This window comes from Leuresthes tenuis, unplaced genomic scaffold, assembly GCF_036924035.1.
Source record: "Leuresthes tenuis unplaced genomic scaffold, fLeuTen1.0.hap1 SCAF_23, whole genome shotgun sequence".
In the NCBI taxonomy this organism is placed as follows: domain Eukaryota; kingdom Metazoa; phylum Chordata; class Actinopteri; order Atheriniformes; family Atherinopsidae; genus Leuresthes; species Leuresthes tenuis.
In genome coordinates, this window is record NW_027325377.1 from 2,038,217 (window position 1) to 2,053,869 (window position 15,653).

General features: G+C 40.0%; 22 non-coding genes across 22 annotated transcripts; all 22 read right to left on the reverse strand.

Annotated features, from left to right (window-relative positions):
- Positions 1-285: 285 nt before the first annotated feature.
- On the reverse strand, positions 286-359 carry trnat-agu (transfer RNA threonine (anticodon AGU)). Its single transcript has one exon. It is a non-coding gene; the product is annotated as a tRNA-Thr (tRNA).
- A 284-nt stretch (positions 360-643) lies between these two features.
- Positions 644-717, reverse strand: trnat-cgu (transfer RNA threonine (anticodon CGU)). Its single transcript has one exon. It is a non-coding gene; the product is annotated as a tRNA-Thr (tRNA).
- A 472-nt stretch (positions 718-1,189) lies between these two features.
- trnat-agu (transfer RNA threonine (anticodon AGU)) lies at positions 1,190-1,263 on the reverse strand. The gene has a single exon. It is a non-coding gene; the product is annotated as a tRNA-Thr (tRNA).
- Positions 1,264-2,470: 1,207 nt separating this feature from the next.
- On the reverse strand, positions 2,471-2,544 carry trnat-agu (transfer RNA threonine (anticodon AGU)). The gene has a single exon. It is a non-coding gene; the product is annotated as a tRNA-Thr (tRNA).
- A 284-nt stretch (positions 2,545-2,828) lies between these two features.
- Positions 2,829-2,902, reverse strand: trnat-agu (transfer RNA threonine (anticodon AGU)). Its single transcript has one exon. It is a non-coding gene; the product is annotated as a tRNA-Thr (tRNA).
- A 580-nt stretch (positions 2,903-3,482) lies between these two features.
- Positions 3,483-3,556, reverse strand: trnat-ugu (transfer RNA threonine (anticodon UGU)). The gene has a single exon. It is a non-coding gene; the product is annotated as a tRNA-Thr (tRNA).
- Positions 3,557-3,959: 403 nt separating this feature from the next.
- On the reverse strand, positions 3,960-4,033 carry trnat-agu (transfer RNA threonine (anticodon AGU)). The gene has a single exon. It is a non-coding gene; the product is annotated as a tRNA-Thr (tRNA).
- Positions 4,034-4,369: 336 nt separating this feature from the next.
- On the reverse strand, positions 4,370-4,443 carry trnat-ugu (transfer RNA threonine (anticodon UGU)). The gene has a single exon. It is a non-coding gene; the product is annotated as a tRNA-Thr (tRNA).
- Positions 4,444-4,727: 284 nt separating this feature from the next.
- On the reverse strand, positions 4,728-4,801 carry trnat-ugu (transfer RNA threonine (anticodon UGU)). Its single transcript has one exon. It is a non-coding gene; the product is annotated as a tRNA-Thr (tRNA).
- Positions 4,802-6,046: 1,245 nt separating this feature from the next.
- Positions 6,047-6,120, reverse strand: trnat-agu (transfer RNA threonine (anticodon AGU)). Its single transcript has one exon. It is a non-coding gene; the product is annotated as a tRNA-Thr (tRNA).
- A 256-nt stretch (positions 6,121-6,376) lies between these two features.
- Positions 6,377-6,450, reverse strand: trnat-ugu (transfer RNA threonine (anticodon UGU)). Its single transcript has one exon. It is a non-coding gene; the product is annotated as a tRNA-Thr (tRNA).
- Positions 6,451-6,734: 284 nt separating this feature from the next.
- trnat-ugu (transfer RNA threonine (anticodon UGU)) lies at positions 6,735-6,808 on the reverse strand. The gene has a single exon. It is a non-coding gene; the product is annotated as a tRNA-Thr (tRNA).
- A 385-nt stretch (positions 6,809-7,193) lies between these two features.
- Positions 7,194-7,267, reverse strand: trnat-ugu (transfer RNA threonine (anticodon UGU)). Its single transcript has one exon. It is a non-coding gene; the product is annotated as a tRNA-Thr (tRNA).
- Positions 7,268-7,515: 248 nt separating this feature from the next.
- On the reverse strand, positions 7,516-7,589 carry trnat-ugu (transfer RNA threonine (anticodon UGU)). Its single transcript has one exon. It is a non-coding gene; the product is annotated as a tRNA-Thr (tRNA).
- A 284-nt stretch (positions 7,590-7,873) lies between these two features.
- Positions 7,874-7,947, reverse strand: trnat-ugu (transfer RNA threonine (anticodon UGU)). The gene has a single exon. It is a non-coding gene; the product is annotated as a tRNA-Thr (tRNA).
- Positions 7,948-8,331: 384 nt separating this feature from the next.
- Positions 8,332-8,405, reverse strand: trnat-agu (transfer RNA threonine (anticodon AGU)). Its single transcript has one exon. It is a non-coding gene; the product is annotated as a tRNA-Thr (tRNA).
- Positions 8,406-8,741: 336 nt separating this feature from the next.
- Positions 8,742-8,815, reverse strand: trnat-agu (transfer RNA threonine (anticodon AGU)). The gene has a single exon. It is a non-coding gene; the product is annotated as a tRNA-Thr (tRNA).
- Positions 8,816-9,099: 284 nt separating this feature from the next.
- Positions 9,100-9,173, reverse strand: trnat-ugu (transfer RNA threonine (anticodon UGU)). The gene has a single exon. It is a non-coding gene; the product is annotated as a tRNA-Thr (tRNA).
- A 385-nt stretch (positions 9,174-9,558) lies between these two features.
- On the reverse strand, positions 9,559-9,632 carry trnat-ugu (transfer RNA threonine (anticodon UGU)). Its single transcript has one exon. It is a non-coding gene; the product is annotated as a tRNA-Thr (tRNA).
- A 248-nt stretch (positions 9,633-9,880) lies between these two features.
- Positions 9,881-9,954, reverse strand: trnat-ugu (transfer RNA threonine (anticodon UGU)). The gene has a single exon. It is a non-coding gene; the product is annotated as a tRNA-Thr (tRNA).
- Positions 9,955-10,238: 284 nt separating this feature from the next.
- On the reverse strand, positions 10,239-10,312 carry trnat-ugu (transfer RNA threonine (anticodon UGU)). Its single transcript has one exon. It is a non-coding gene; the product is annotated as a tRNA-Thr (tRNA).
- Positions 10,313-12,124: 1,812 nt separating this feature from the next.
- On the reverse strand, positions 12,125-12,198 carry trnat-cgu (transfer RNA threonine (anticodon CGU)). Its single transcript has one exon. It is a non-coding gene; the product is annotated as a tRNA-Thr (tRNA).
- Positions 12,199-15,653: the final 3,455 nt, after the last annotated feature.

The window sequence follows — 15,653 nt, forward strand, 5'->3', positions numbered from 1 at the left end:
GAGAGACACATAACAAGCAGAAAGAGACACAATACATCCAGAGACAGAAAACAACCACAAAGAGACACAAAACAACCACAGAGAGACACATAACAAGCAGAAAGAGACACAATACATCCAGAGACAGAAAACAACCACAAAGAGACACAAATCAACCACAGAGAGACACATAACAAGCAGAAAGAGACACAATACATCCAGAGACAGAAAACAACCAGAAAGAGACAGAAAACAATCACAAAGAGACACTTATATGCTAAGTCATCGTTAGCTTAACAAGACCACAGGCACTGCTGGGATTTGAACCCAGGATCTTCTGTTTACTAGACAGGCACTTTGACCAACTAAGCCACAGCGCCACATAAGTTAGAAAAATGATGAAAGACACAAAACATTCAGATACACAAAACGACCACAAAGAGACACATAACAACCACAAAGAGACACAAAACAACCACAGAGAGACACTTAACAAGCAGAAAGAGACACAAAACATCCAGAGACACAAAACCACCACAAAGACACACAAAATTACCAGAAAGACACACAAAACAACCACAGAGAGACAGAAAACATCCAGAGACACAAAACGACCTCAAAGAGACACTTATATACTAAGTCATCGTTAGCTTAACAGGACCACAGGCACTGCTGGGATTTGAACCCAGGATCTCCTGTTTACGAGACAGGCACTTTGACCAACTAAGCCACAGCGCCACATAAGTCAGAAAAATGATGAAAGACACTAAACGACCACGGAGACACAAAACAACCGCAGAGAGACACAAAACGACTACAAAGAGAGACAAAAAAAACGACAGAGAGACACAAAATTAACAGAAAGAGACACAAAACATCCAGAGACACATAACAACCACAAAGAGACACAAAACGACCACAAAGAGACACATAACAACCACAAAGAGACACAAAACAACCACAGAGAGACACTTAACAAGCAGAAAGAGACACAAAACATCCAGAGACACAAAACGACCACAAAGATACACAAAATGACCACAAAGAGACACATAACGACCACAAAGAGACACATAACAACCACAAAGAGACACAAAACAACCACAGAGAGACACATAACAAGCAGAAAGAGACACAAAACATCCAGAGACATAAAAAAACCACAAAGAGACACTTATATGCTAAGTCATCGTTAGCTTAACAGGACCACAGGCACTGCTGGGATTTGAACCCAGGATCTCCTGTTTACTAGACAGGCACTTTGACCAACTAAGCTACAGCACCACATAAGTCAGAAAAATTATGAAAGTCACAAAACGACCACAAGAGACAAAACGACCACAAAGAGACACAAAACGACCAAAAAGAGACACAAAACGACCACAAAGAGACACAACAACTACAAAGAGACACAAAACGATCACAAAGAGACACAAAACAACCACAAAGAGACATAAAACTACCACAAAGAGACACAAAACGACCACAAAGAGACACAAAATGACCACAAGTGACAAAACGACCACAAAAAGACACAAAACAACCACAGAGAGACATAAAACGACCACAGAGACACAAAACGACCACAAGGAGACACAAAATGACCACAAAGAGAGACAAAACTACCACAAAGAGACACAAAACATCCAGAGACACAAAACAACCACAAAGAGACACAAAACGACCACAGACACACAAAATGACCACAAAGAGAGACAAAACGACCACAAAGAGAAACAAAATTACCGGAAAGAGTTACAAAACATCCAGAGACACAAAACGACCACAAAGAGACACAAAACGACCACAAAGAGACACATAACAACCACAAAGAGACACAAAACGACCACAAAGAGACACAAAACGACCACAAAGAGACACATAACAACCACAAAGAGATACAAAACGACCACAAAGAGACACATAACAACCACAAAGAGACACAAAAGAAACACAGAGAGACACATAACAAGCAAAAAGAGACACAAAACATCCAGAGACATAAAACAACCACAAAGAGACACAAAATGACCAGAAAGAGACACAAAACAACCACAGAGAGACACAAAACAAACACAAAGAGACACAAAACGACCACAGAGACACAAAATGACCACAAAGAGAGACAAAACTACCACAAAGAGACACATAACGACCACAAAGAGACACATAACAACCAGAAAGAGACACAAAACAACCACAGAGAGACACATAACAAGCAGAAAGAGACACAAAAAATCCAGAGACAGAAAACAACCACAAAGAGACACAAAATGACCAGAAAGAGACACAAAACAACTACAGAGAGACAGATAACGACCACAGAGAGACACATAACAAGCAGAAAGAGACACAATACATCCAGAGACAGAAAACAACCACAAAGAGACACAAAATGACCAGAAAGAGACACAAAACAACCACAGAGAGACAGAAAACAACCACAAAGAGACACTTATATGCTAAGTCATCGTTAGCTTAACAGGACCACAGGCACTGCTGGGATTTGAACCCAGGATCTCCTGTTTACTAGACAGGCACTTTGACCAACTAAGCCACAGCGCCACATAAGTCAGAAAAATGATGAAAGACACAAAACATTCAGATACACAAAACGACCACAAAGAGACACATAACAACCACAAAGAGACACAAAACAACCACAGAGAGACACTTAACAAGCAGAAAGAGACACAAAACATCCAGAGACACAAAACCACCACAAAGACACACAAAATGACCAGAAAGACACACAAAACAACCACAGAGAGACAGAAAACATCCTGAGACACAAAACGACCTCAAAGAGACACTTATATACTAAGTCATCGTTAGCTTAACAGGACCACAGGCACTGCTGGGATTTGAACCCAGGATCTCCTGTTTACTAGACAGGCACTTTGACCAACTAAGCCACAGCACCACATAAGTCAGAAAAATTATGAAAGTCACAAAACGACCACAAAGAGACACAAAACAACCACAGAGAGACACAAAACAAGCAGAAAGAGACACAAAACATCCAGAGACACATAACAACCACAAAGAGACACATAACAACCACAAAGAGACACATAACAACCACAGAGAGACACAAAACAAGCAGAAAGAGACACAACACGACCACAAAGAGACACAAAACGACCACAAAGAGACACATAACAACCACAAAGAGACACAAAACGACCACAAAGAGACACATAACAACCACTAAGAGACACAAAAGAAACACAGAGAGACACATAACAAGCAGAAAGAGACACAAAACATCTAGAGACATAAAACAACCACAAAGAGACACAAAATGACCAGAAAGAGACACAAAACAACCACAGAGAGACACAAAACAACCACAAAGAGACACAAAACGACCACAGAGACACAAAATGACCACAAAGAGAGACAAAACGACCACAAAGAGAGACAAAACTACCACAGAGAGACAGAAAACAACCACAAAGAGACACTTATATGCTAAGTCATCGTTAGCTTAACAGGACCACAGGCACTGCTGGGATTTGAACCCAGGATCTCCTGTTTACAAGACAGGCACTTTGACCAACTAAGCCACAGCACCACATAAGTCATAAAAATGATGAAAGACACAAAACATTCAGATACACAAAACGACCACAAAGAGATACAAGATGACCACAGAGAGACACAAAACGACCACAGAGACACAAAATGACCACAAGAGACAAAACTACCACAAAGAGACACAAAACGACCAAAAAGAGACACAAAACGACCACAAAGAGACACAACAACTACAAAGAGACACAAAACGATCACAGAGAGACACTTAACAAGCAGAAAGAGACACAAAACATCCAGAGACACAAAACCACCACAAAGACACACAAAATGACCAGAAAGACACACAAAACAACCACAGAGAGACAGAAAACATCCAGAGACACAAAACGACCTCAAAGAGACACTTATATACTGAGTCATCGTTAGCTTAACAGGACCACAGGCACTGCTGGGATTTGAACCCAGGATCTCCTGTTTACTAGACAGGCACTTTGACCAACTAAGCCACAGCACCACATAAGTCAGAAAAATTATGAAAGTCACAAAACGACCACAAAGAGACACAAAACAACCACAGAGAGACACAAAACAAGCAGAAAGAGACACAAAACATCCAGAGACACATAACAACCACAAAGAGACACATAACAACCACAGAGAGACACTTAACAAGCAGAAACAGACACAAAACATCCAGAGACACAAAACAACCACAAAGAGACACAAAACAAACACAAAGAGACACAAAACAACCACAGAGAGACAGAAAACATCCAGAGACACAAAACGACACATAACAACCACAAAGAGACACTTATATGCTAAGTCATAGTTAGCTTAAAAAGACCACAGGCACTGCTGGGATTTGAACCCAGGATCTCCTGTTTACAAGACAGGCACTTTGACCAACTAAGCCACAGCACCACATAAGTCATGAAAATTATGAAAGAATAAAGATTATCGGCTGGAGTCACTTTGTCCTGAACTGGATCCACTTGAGGAAGTAGATCCAAAGCCTCTCCCAAAACTAACTCCGATTTCTAAAAACATTTTTATCAAGTCTGACCAAAGAACAGACTCATAATAATCATGATGTTCATCATTTAAACGTTCATCATTTAATTTAGAGGACCAATGAAAAACATTCAGTAGAACCCTGATAATGACCTGTTTTATATACTAAGTCATCGTTAGCTTAACAGGACCACAGGCACTGCTGGGATTTGAACCCAGGATCTCCTGTTTACAAGACAGGCACTTTGACCAACTAAGCCACAGCACCACATAAGTCATAAAAATGATGAAAGACACAAAACATTCAGATACACAAAACGACCACAAAGAGACACAAGATGACCACAGAGAGACACAAAACGACCACAGAGACACAAAACAACCACAGAGAGACACAAAATGACCACAAGAGACAAAACTACCACAAAGAGACACAAAACGACCAAAAAGAGACACAAAACGACCACAAAGAGACACAACAACTACAAAGAGACACAAAACGATCACAAAGAGACACAAAACAACCACAAAGAGACATAAAACTACCACAAAGAGACACAAAACGACCACAAAGAGACACAAAATGACCACAAGTGACAAAACGACCACAAAAAGACACAAAACAACCACAGAGAGACATAAAACGACCACAGAGACACAAAACGACCACAAGGAGACACAAAATGACCACAAAGAGAGACAAAACTACCACAAAGAGACACAAAACATCCAGAGACACAAAACAACCACAAAGAGGCACAAAACGACCACAGGCACACAAAATGACCACAAAGAGAGACAAAACGACCACAAAGAGAAACAAAATTACCGGAAAGAGTTACAAAACATCCAGAGACACAAAACGACCACAAAGAGACACAAAACGACCACAAAGAGACACATAACAACCACAAAGAGACACAAAACGACCACAAAGAGACACAAAACGACCACAAAGAGACACATAACAACCACAAAGAGACACAAAACGACCACAAAGAGACACATAACAAGCAGAAAGAGACACAAAACATCCAGAGACATAAAACAACCACAAAGAGACACAAAATGACCAGAAAGAGACACAAAACAACCACAGAGAGACACAAAACAACCACAAAGAGACACAAAACGACCACAGAGACACAAAATGACCACAAAGAGAGACAAAACGACCACAAAGAGAGACAAAACTACCACAAAGAGACACATAACAACCACAAAGAGACACAAAAGAAACACAGAGAGACACATAACAAGCAGAAAGAGACACAAAACATCTAGAGACATAAAACAACCACAAAGAGACACAAAATGACCAGAAAGAGACACAAAACAACCACAGAGAGACACAAAACAACCACAAAGAGACACAAAACGACCACAGAGACACAAAATGACCACAAAGAGAGACAAAACGACCACAAAGAGAGACAAAACTACCACAGAGAGACAGAAAACAACCACAAAGAGACACTTATATGCTAAGTCATCGTTAGCTTAACAGGACCACAGGCACTGCTGGGATTTGAACCCAGGATCTCCTGTTTACTAGACAGGCACATTGACCAACTAAGCCACAGCACCACATAAGTCAGAAAAATTATGAAAGTCACAAAACGACCACAAAGAGACACAAAACAACCACAGAGAGACACAAAACAAGCAGAAAGAGACACAAAACATCCAGAGACACAAAACAACCACAAAGAGACACAAAACAAACACAAAGAGACACAAAACAACCACAGAGAGACAGAAAACATCCAGAGACACAAAACGACACATAACAACCACAAAGAGACACTTATATTCTAAGTCATAGTTAGCTTAAAAAGACCACAGGCACTGCTGGGATTTGAACCCAGGATCTCCTGTTTACAAGACAGGCACTTTGACCAGCTAAGCCACAGCAACACATAAGTCATGAAAATTATGAAAGAATAAAGATTATCGGCTGGAGTCACTTTGTCCTGAACTGGATCCACTTGAGGAAGTAGATCCAAAGCCTCTCCCAAAACTAACTCCGATTTCTAAAAACATTTTTATCAAGTCTGACCAAAGAACAGACTCATAATAATCATGATGTTCATCATTTAAACGTTCATCATTTAATTTAGAGGACCAATGAAAAACATTCAGTAGAACCCTGATAATGACCTGTTTTATATACTAAGTCATCGTTAGCTTAACAGGACCACAGGCACTGCTGGGATTTGAACCCAGGATCTCCTGTTTACAAGACAGGCACTTTGACCAACTAAGCCACAGCACCACATAAGCCATAAAAATGATGAAAGACACAAAACATTCAGCTACACAAAACGACCACAAAGAGACACAAGATGACCACAGAGAGACACAAAACGACCACAGAGACACAAAACAACCACAGAGAGACACAAAACGACCAAAAAGAGACACAAAACGACCACAAAGAGACACAACAACTACAAAGAGACACAAAACGATCACAGAGAGACACTTAACAAGCAGAAAGAGACACAAAACATCCAGAGACACAAAACCACCACAAAGACACACAAAATGACCAGAAAGACACACAAAACAACCACAGAGAGACAGAAAACATCCAGAGACACAAAACGACCTCAAAGAGACACTTATATACTAAGTCATCGTTAGCTTAACAGGACCACAGGCACTGCTGGGATTTGAACCCAGGATCTCCTGTTTACAAGACAGGCACTTTGACCAACTAAGCCACAGCACCACATAAGTCATAAAAATGATGAAAGACACAAAACATTCAGATACACAAAACGACCACAAAGAGACACAAAACAACCACAGAGAGACACAAAACAACCACAAAGAGACACAAAACGACCACAGAGACACAAAATGACCACAAAGAGAGACAAAACGACCACAAAGAGAGACAAAACTACCACAGAGAGACAGAAAACAACCACAAAGAGACACTTATATGCTAAGTCATCGTTAGCTTAAAAAGACCACAGGCACTGCTGGGATTTGAACCCAGGATCTCCTGTTTACAAGACAGGCACTTTGACCAGCTAAGCCACAGCAACACATAAGTCATGAAAATTATGAAAGAATAAAGATTATCGGCTGGAGTCACTTTGTCCTGAACTGGATCCACTTGAGGAAGTAGATCCAAAGCCTCTCCCAAAACTAACTCCGATTTCTAAAAACATTTTTATCAAGTCTGACCAAAGAACAGATAATCAATAATCATGATGTTCATCATTTAAACGTTCATCATTTAATTTAGAGGACCAATGAAAAACATTCAGTAGAACCCTGATAATGAGCTGTTTTATATACTAAGTCATCGTTAGCTTAACAGGACCACAGGCACTGCTGGGATTTGAACCCAGGATCTCCTGTTTACAAGACAGGCACTTTGACCAACTAAGCCACAGCACCACATAAGTCATAAAAATGATGAAAGACACAAAACATTCAGATACACAAAACGACCACAAAGAGACACAAAACAACCACAGAGAGACACAAAATGACCACAAGAGACAAAACTACCACAAAGAGACACAAAACGACCAAAAAGAGACACAAAACGACCACAAAGAGACACAACAACTACAAAGAGACACAAAACGATCACAGAGAGACACTTAACAAGCAGAAAGAGACACAAAACATCCAGAGACACAAAACCACCACAAAGACACACAAAATGACCAGAAAGACACACAAAACAACCACAGAGAGACAGAAAACATCCAGAGACACAAAACGACCTCAAAGAGACACTTATATACTAAGTCATCGTTAGCTTAACAGGACCACAGGCACTGCTGGGATTTGAACCCAGGATCTCCTGTTTACTAGACAGGCACTTTGACCAACTAAGCCACAGCACCACATAAGTCAGAAAAATTATGAAAGTCACAAAACGAACACAAAGAGACACAAAACAACCACAGAGAGACACAAAACAAGCAGAAAGAGACACAAAACATCCAGAGACACATAACAACCACAAAGAGACACATAACAACCACAGAGAGACACTTAACAAGCAGAAACAGACACAAAACATCCAGAGACACAAAACAACCACAAAGAGACACAAAACAAACACAAAGAGACACAAAACAACCACAGAGAGACAGAAAACATCCAGAGACACAAAACGACACATAACAACCACAAAGAGACACTTATATGCTAAGTCATAGTTAGCTTAAAAAGACCACAGGCACTGCTGGGATTTGAACCCAGGATCTCCTGTTTACTAGACAGGCACTTTGACCAGCTAAGCCACAGCAACACATAAGTCATGAAAATTATGAAAGAATAAAGATTATCGGCTGGAGTCACTTTGTCCTGAACTGGATCCACTTGAGGAAGTAGATCCAAAGCCTCTCCCAAAACTAACTCCGATTTCTAAAAACATTTTTATCAAGTCTGACCAAAGAACAGACTCATAATAATCATGATGTTCATCATTTAAACGTTCATCATTTAATTTAGAGGACCAATGAAAAACATTCAGTAGAACCCTGATAATGACCTGTTTTATATACTAAGTCATCGTTAGCTTAACAGGACCACAGGCACTGCTGGGATTTGAACCCAGGATCTCCTGTTTACAAGACAGGCACTTTGACCAACTAAGCCACAGCACCACATAAGCCATAAAAATGATGAAAGACACAAAACATTCAGCTACACAAAACGACCACAAAGAGACACAAGATGACCACAGAGAGACACAAAACGACCACAGAGACACAAAACAACCACAGAGAGACACAAAACGACCAAAAAGAGACACAAAACGACCACAAAGAGACACAACAACTACAAAGAGACACAAAACGATCACAGAGAGACACTTAACAAGCAGAAAGAGACACAAAACATCCAGAGACACAAAACCACCACAAAGACACACAAAATGACCAGAAAGACACACAAAACAACCACAGAGAGACAGAAAACATCCAGAGACACAAAACGACCTCAAAGAGACACTTATATACTAAGTCATCGTTAGCTTAACAGGACCACAGGCACTGCTGGGATTTGAACCCAGGATCTCCTGTTTACAAGACAGGCACTTTGACCAACTAAGCCACAGCACCACATAAGTCATAAAAATGATGAAAGACACAAAACATTCAGATACACAAAACGACCACAAAGAGACACAAAACAACCACAGAGAGACACAAAACAACCACAAAGAGACACAAAACGACCACAGAGACACAAAATGACCACAAAGAGAGACAAAACGACCACAAAGAGAGACAAAACTACCACAGAGAGACAGAAAACAACCACAAAGAGACACTTATATGCTAAGTCATCGTTAGCTTAAAAAGACCACAGGCACTGCTGGGATTTGAACCCAGGATCTCCTGTTTACAAGACAGGCACTTTGACCAGCTAAGCCACAGCAACACATAAGTCATGAAAATTATGAAAGAATAAAGATTATCGGCTGGAGTCACTTTGTCCTGAACTGGATCCACTTGAGGAAGTAGATCCAAAGCCTCTCCCAAAACTAACTCCGATTTCTAAAAACATTTTTATCAAGTCTGACCAAAGAACAGATAATCAATAATCATGATGTTCATCATTTAAACGTTCATCATTTAATTTAGAGGACCAATGAAAAACATTCAGTAGAACCCTGATAATGACCTGTTTTATATACTAAGTCATCGTTAGCTTAACAGGACCACAGGCACTGCCGGGATTTGAACCCAGGATCTCCTGTTTACAAGACAGGCACTTTGACCAACTAAGCCACAGCACCACATAAGTCATAAAAATGATGAAAGACACAAAACATTCAGATACACAAAACGACCACAAAGAGACACAAAACAACCACAGAGAGACACAAAATGACCACAAGAGACAAAACTACCACAAAGAGACACAAAACGACCAAAAAGAGACACAAAACGACCACAAAGAGACACAACAACTACAAAGAGACACAAAACGATCACAGAGAGACACTTAACAAGCAGAAAGAGACACAAAACATCCAGAGACACAAAACCACCACAAAGACACACAAAATGACCAGAAAGACACACAAAACAACCACAGAGAGACAGAAAACATCCAGAGACACAAAACGACCACAAAGAGACACAAGATGACCACAGAGAGACACAAAACGACCACAGAGACACAAAACAACCACAGAGAGACACAAAATGACCACAAGAGACAAAACTACCACAAAGAGACACAAAACGACCAAAAAGGGACACAAAATGACCACAAAGAGACACAACAACTACAAAGAGACACAAAACGATCACAAAGAGACACAAAACAACCACAAAGAGACATAAAACTACCACAAAGAGACACAAAACGACCACAAAGAGACACAAAATGACCACAAGTGACAAAACGACCACAAAAAGACACAAAACAACCACAGAGAGACATAAAACGACCACAGAGACACAAAACGACCACAAGGAGACACAAAATGACCACAAAGAGAGACAAAACTACCACAAAGAGACACAAAACATCCAGAGACACAAAACAACCACAAAGAGGCACAAAACGACCACAGACACACAAAATGACCACAAAGAGAGACAAAACGACCACAAAGAGAAACAAAATTACCGGAAAGAGTTACAAAACATCCAGAGACACAAAACGACCACAAAGAGACACAAAACGACCACAAAGAGACACATAACAACCACAAAGAGACACAAAACGACCACAAAGAGACACATAACAACCACAAAGAGACACAAAACGACCACAAAGAGACACATAACAAGCAGAAAGAGACACAAAACATCCAGAGACATAAAACAACCACAAAGAGACACAAAATGACCAGAAAGAGACACAAAACAACCACAGAGAGACACAAAACAACCACAAAGAGACACAAAACGACCACAGAGACACAAAATGACCACAAAGAGAGACAAAACTACCACAAAGAGACACATAACGACCACAAAGAGACACATAACAACCAGAAAGAGACACAAAACAACCACAGAGAGACACATAACAAGCAGAAAGAGACACAAAACATCCAGAGACACAAAACCACCACAAAGACACACAAAATGACCAGAAAGACACACAAAACAACCACAGAGAGACAGAAAACATCCAGAGACACAAAACGACCACAAAGAGACACAAAACAACCACAGAGAGACACAAAACAAGCAGAAAGAGACACAAAACGACCACAAAGAGACACAAAACGACCACAAAGAGACACATAACAACCACAAAGAGACACAAAACGACCACAAAGAGACACATAACAACCACAAAGAGACACAAAAGAAACACAGAGAGACACATAACAAGCAGAAAGAGACACAAAACATCTAGAGACATAAAACAACCACAAAGAGACACAAAATGACCAGAAAGAGACACAAAACAACCACAGAGAGACACAAAACAACCACAAAGAGACACAAAACGACCACAGAGACACAAAATGACCACAAAGAGAGACAAAACGACCACAAAGAGAGACAAAACTACCACAGAGATACAGAAAACAACCACAAAGAGACACTTATATGCTAAGTCATCGTTAGCTTAACAGGACCACAGGCACTGCTGGGATTTGAACCCAGGATCTCCTGTTTACGAGACAGGCACTTTGACCAACTAAGCCACAGCGCCACATAAGTCAGAAAAATGATGAAAGACCCTAAACGACCACAGAGACACAAAACAACCGCAGAGAGACACAAAACAACCACAAAGAGACACAAAATGACCACAAGAGACAAAACGACCACAAAGAGACACAAAACATCCAGAGACACATAACGACCACAAAGAGACACAAAACATCCAGAGACAAAAAACAACCACAAAGAGACACAAAATGACCACAAAGAGAGACAAAACTACCACAAACAGACATAAAATGACCACAAAGAGACAAAGAATTACTAGAAGGAGACACAAAACAACCACAGAGACAGAAAACAACTACAAAGAGACACAAAACAACCACAAAGAGACACAATATGTCCACAAAGAGAGACAAAACTACCACAAAGAGACACAAAATTACCGGAAAGAGACACAAAACATCCAGATACACAAAACAACCACAAATAGACACAAAATGACCACAAGAAACAAAACGACCACAAAGAGACACAAAACATTCAGAGACACAAAACAACCACAAAGAGACACAAAACGACCACAGAGACATAAAATGACCACAAAGAGAGAGAAAACTACCACAAAGAGAAACAAAATTACAGGAAAGAGACACAAAACATCCAGAGACACAAAACGACCACAAAGAGACACAAAACGACCACAAAGAGACACACAACAACCACAAAGAGACACAAAACGACCACAAAGAGACACATAACAACCACAAAGAGACACAAAACAACCACAGAGAGACACATAACAAGCAGAAAGAGACACAAAACATCCAGAGACATAAAACAACCACAAAGAGACACAAAATGACCAGAAAGAGACACAAAACAACCACAGAGACAAAGAAAACAACCACAGAGAGACACATAACAAGCAGAAAGAGACACAAAACATCCAGAGACATAAAACAACCACAAAGAGACACAAAATGACCAGAAAGAGACACAAAAAAACCACAGAGAGACAGAAAACAACCACAGAGAGACACATAACAAGCAGAAAGAGACACAAAACATTCAGAGACACAAAACAACCACAAAGAGACACAAAACGACCACAGAGACACAAAATGACCACAAAGAGAGACAAAACTACCACAAAGAGACACAAAACATCCAGAGACACATAACAACCACAAAGAGACACAAAACGACCACAGACACACAAAATGACCACAAAGAGAGACAAAACGACCACAAAGAGAAACAAAATTACCGGAAAGAGTCACAAAACATCCAGAGACACAAAACAACCACAAAGAGACAATTAACAACCACAAAGAGACACAAAACGACCACAAAGAGACACATAACAACCACAAAGAGACACAAAACAACCAGAAAGAGACACAAAACAACCACAGAGAGACACAAAACAACTACAAAGAGAGACAAAACAACCACAGAGAGACACAAAATTACCAGAAAGAGACAAAAAACATCCAGAGACAAAACAACCACAAAGAGACACAAAATGACCACAAAAGACAAAACGACCACAAAGAGACACAAAACATCCAGAGACACATAACGACCACAAAGAGACACAAAACATCCAGAGACAAAAAACAACCACAAAGAGACACAAAACGACAACAGACACACAAAATGACCACAAAGAGAGACAAAACTACCACAAACAGACATAAAATGACCACAAAGAGAGACAAAACAACCACAGAGACACAACAACTACAAACAGAAACAAAACGATCACAAAGAGACAGAAAACAACCACAAACAGAAAAAAAACTACCACAAAGAGACACAAAGCTACCACAAAGAGACAAAGAATTACTAGAAGGAGACACAAAACAACCACAGAGACAGAAAACAACTACAAAGAGACACAAAACAACCACAAAGAGACACAATATGTCCACAAAGAGAGACAAAACTACCACAAAGAGACACAAAATTACCGGAAAGAGACACAAAACATCCAGAGACACAAAACGACCACAAAGAGACACAAAACGACCACGAAGAGACACAGAAAAAACACAGAGAGACACATAACAACCACAAAGAGACACAAAACAACTACAAAGACAGATAAAACAACCACAAAGAGACACAAAATGACCACAACAGACAAAACGACCACAAAGAGACACAAAACATCCAGAGTCACATAACGACCACAAAGAGAGACAAAACATCCAGAGACAAAAAGCAACCACAAAGAGACACAAAACGACCACAGACACACAAAATGACCACAAAGAGAGACAAACCTATCACAAAGAAACACAAAATTACCGGAAAGAGACAGAAAACATCCAGAGACACAAAACGACCACAAAGAGTCACAAAACGACCACAATGAGACATATAACAACCACAAAGAGACACCAAACGACCACAAAGACAAACATAACAACCACGAAGAGACAAAAAACAACCACAGAGAGAAACAAAACAACCACAGAGAGACACAAAACAACTACAAAGAGAGACAAAACGATCACAAAGAGACACAAAACAACCACAAAGAGAAAAAAACTACCACAAAGAGACACAAAGCTACCACAAAGAGACAAAGAATTACCAGAAAGAGACACAAAACAACCACAGAGACACAAAACAACTACAAAGAGACACAAAACAACCACAAAGAGACACAAAATGACCACAAGAGACAAAATGACCACAAATAGACACAAAACGACCACAGAGACACAAAACAACCACAAAGAGAGACAAAACAAGCACAGAGAGACATAAAATGACCAGAAAGAGATACAAAACATCCAGATACACAAAACAACCACAAATAGACACAAAATGACCACAAGAGACAAAACGACCACAAAGAGACACAAAACATTCAGAGACACAAAACAACCACAAAGAGACACAAAACGACCACAGAGACACAAAATGACCACAAAGAGAGACAAAACTACCACAAAGAGACACAAAATTACCGGAAAGAGACACAAAACATCCAGAGACACAAAACGACCACAAAGAGACACAAAACGACCACAAAGAGACACATAACAACCACAAAGAGACACAAAACGACCACAAAGAGACACAAAACGACCACAAAGAGACACATAACAACCACAAAGAGACACAAAACGACCACAAAGAGACACATAACAACCACAAAGAGACACATAACAACCACAAAGAGACACAAAACGACCACAAAGAGACACAAAACGACCACAAAGAGTCACAAAACGACCACAATGAGACATATAACAACCACAAAGAGACACCAAACGACCACAAACACAAACATAACAACCACGAAGAGACAAAAAACAACCACAGAGAGAAACAAAACAACCACAGAGAGACACAAAACAACTACAAAGAGAGACAAAACGATCACAAAGAGACACAAAACAACCACAAAGAGAAAAAAACTACCACAAAGAGACACAAAGCTACCACAAAGAGACAAAGAATTACCAGAAAGAGACACAAAAC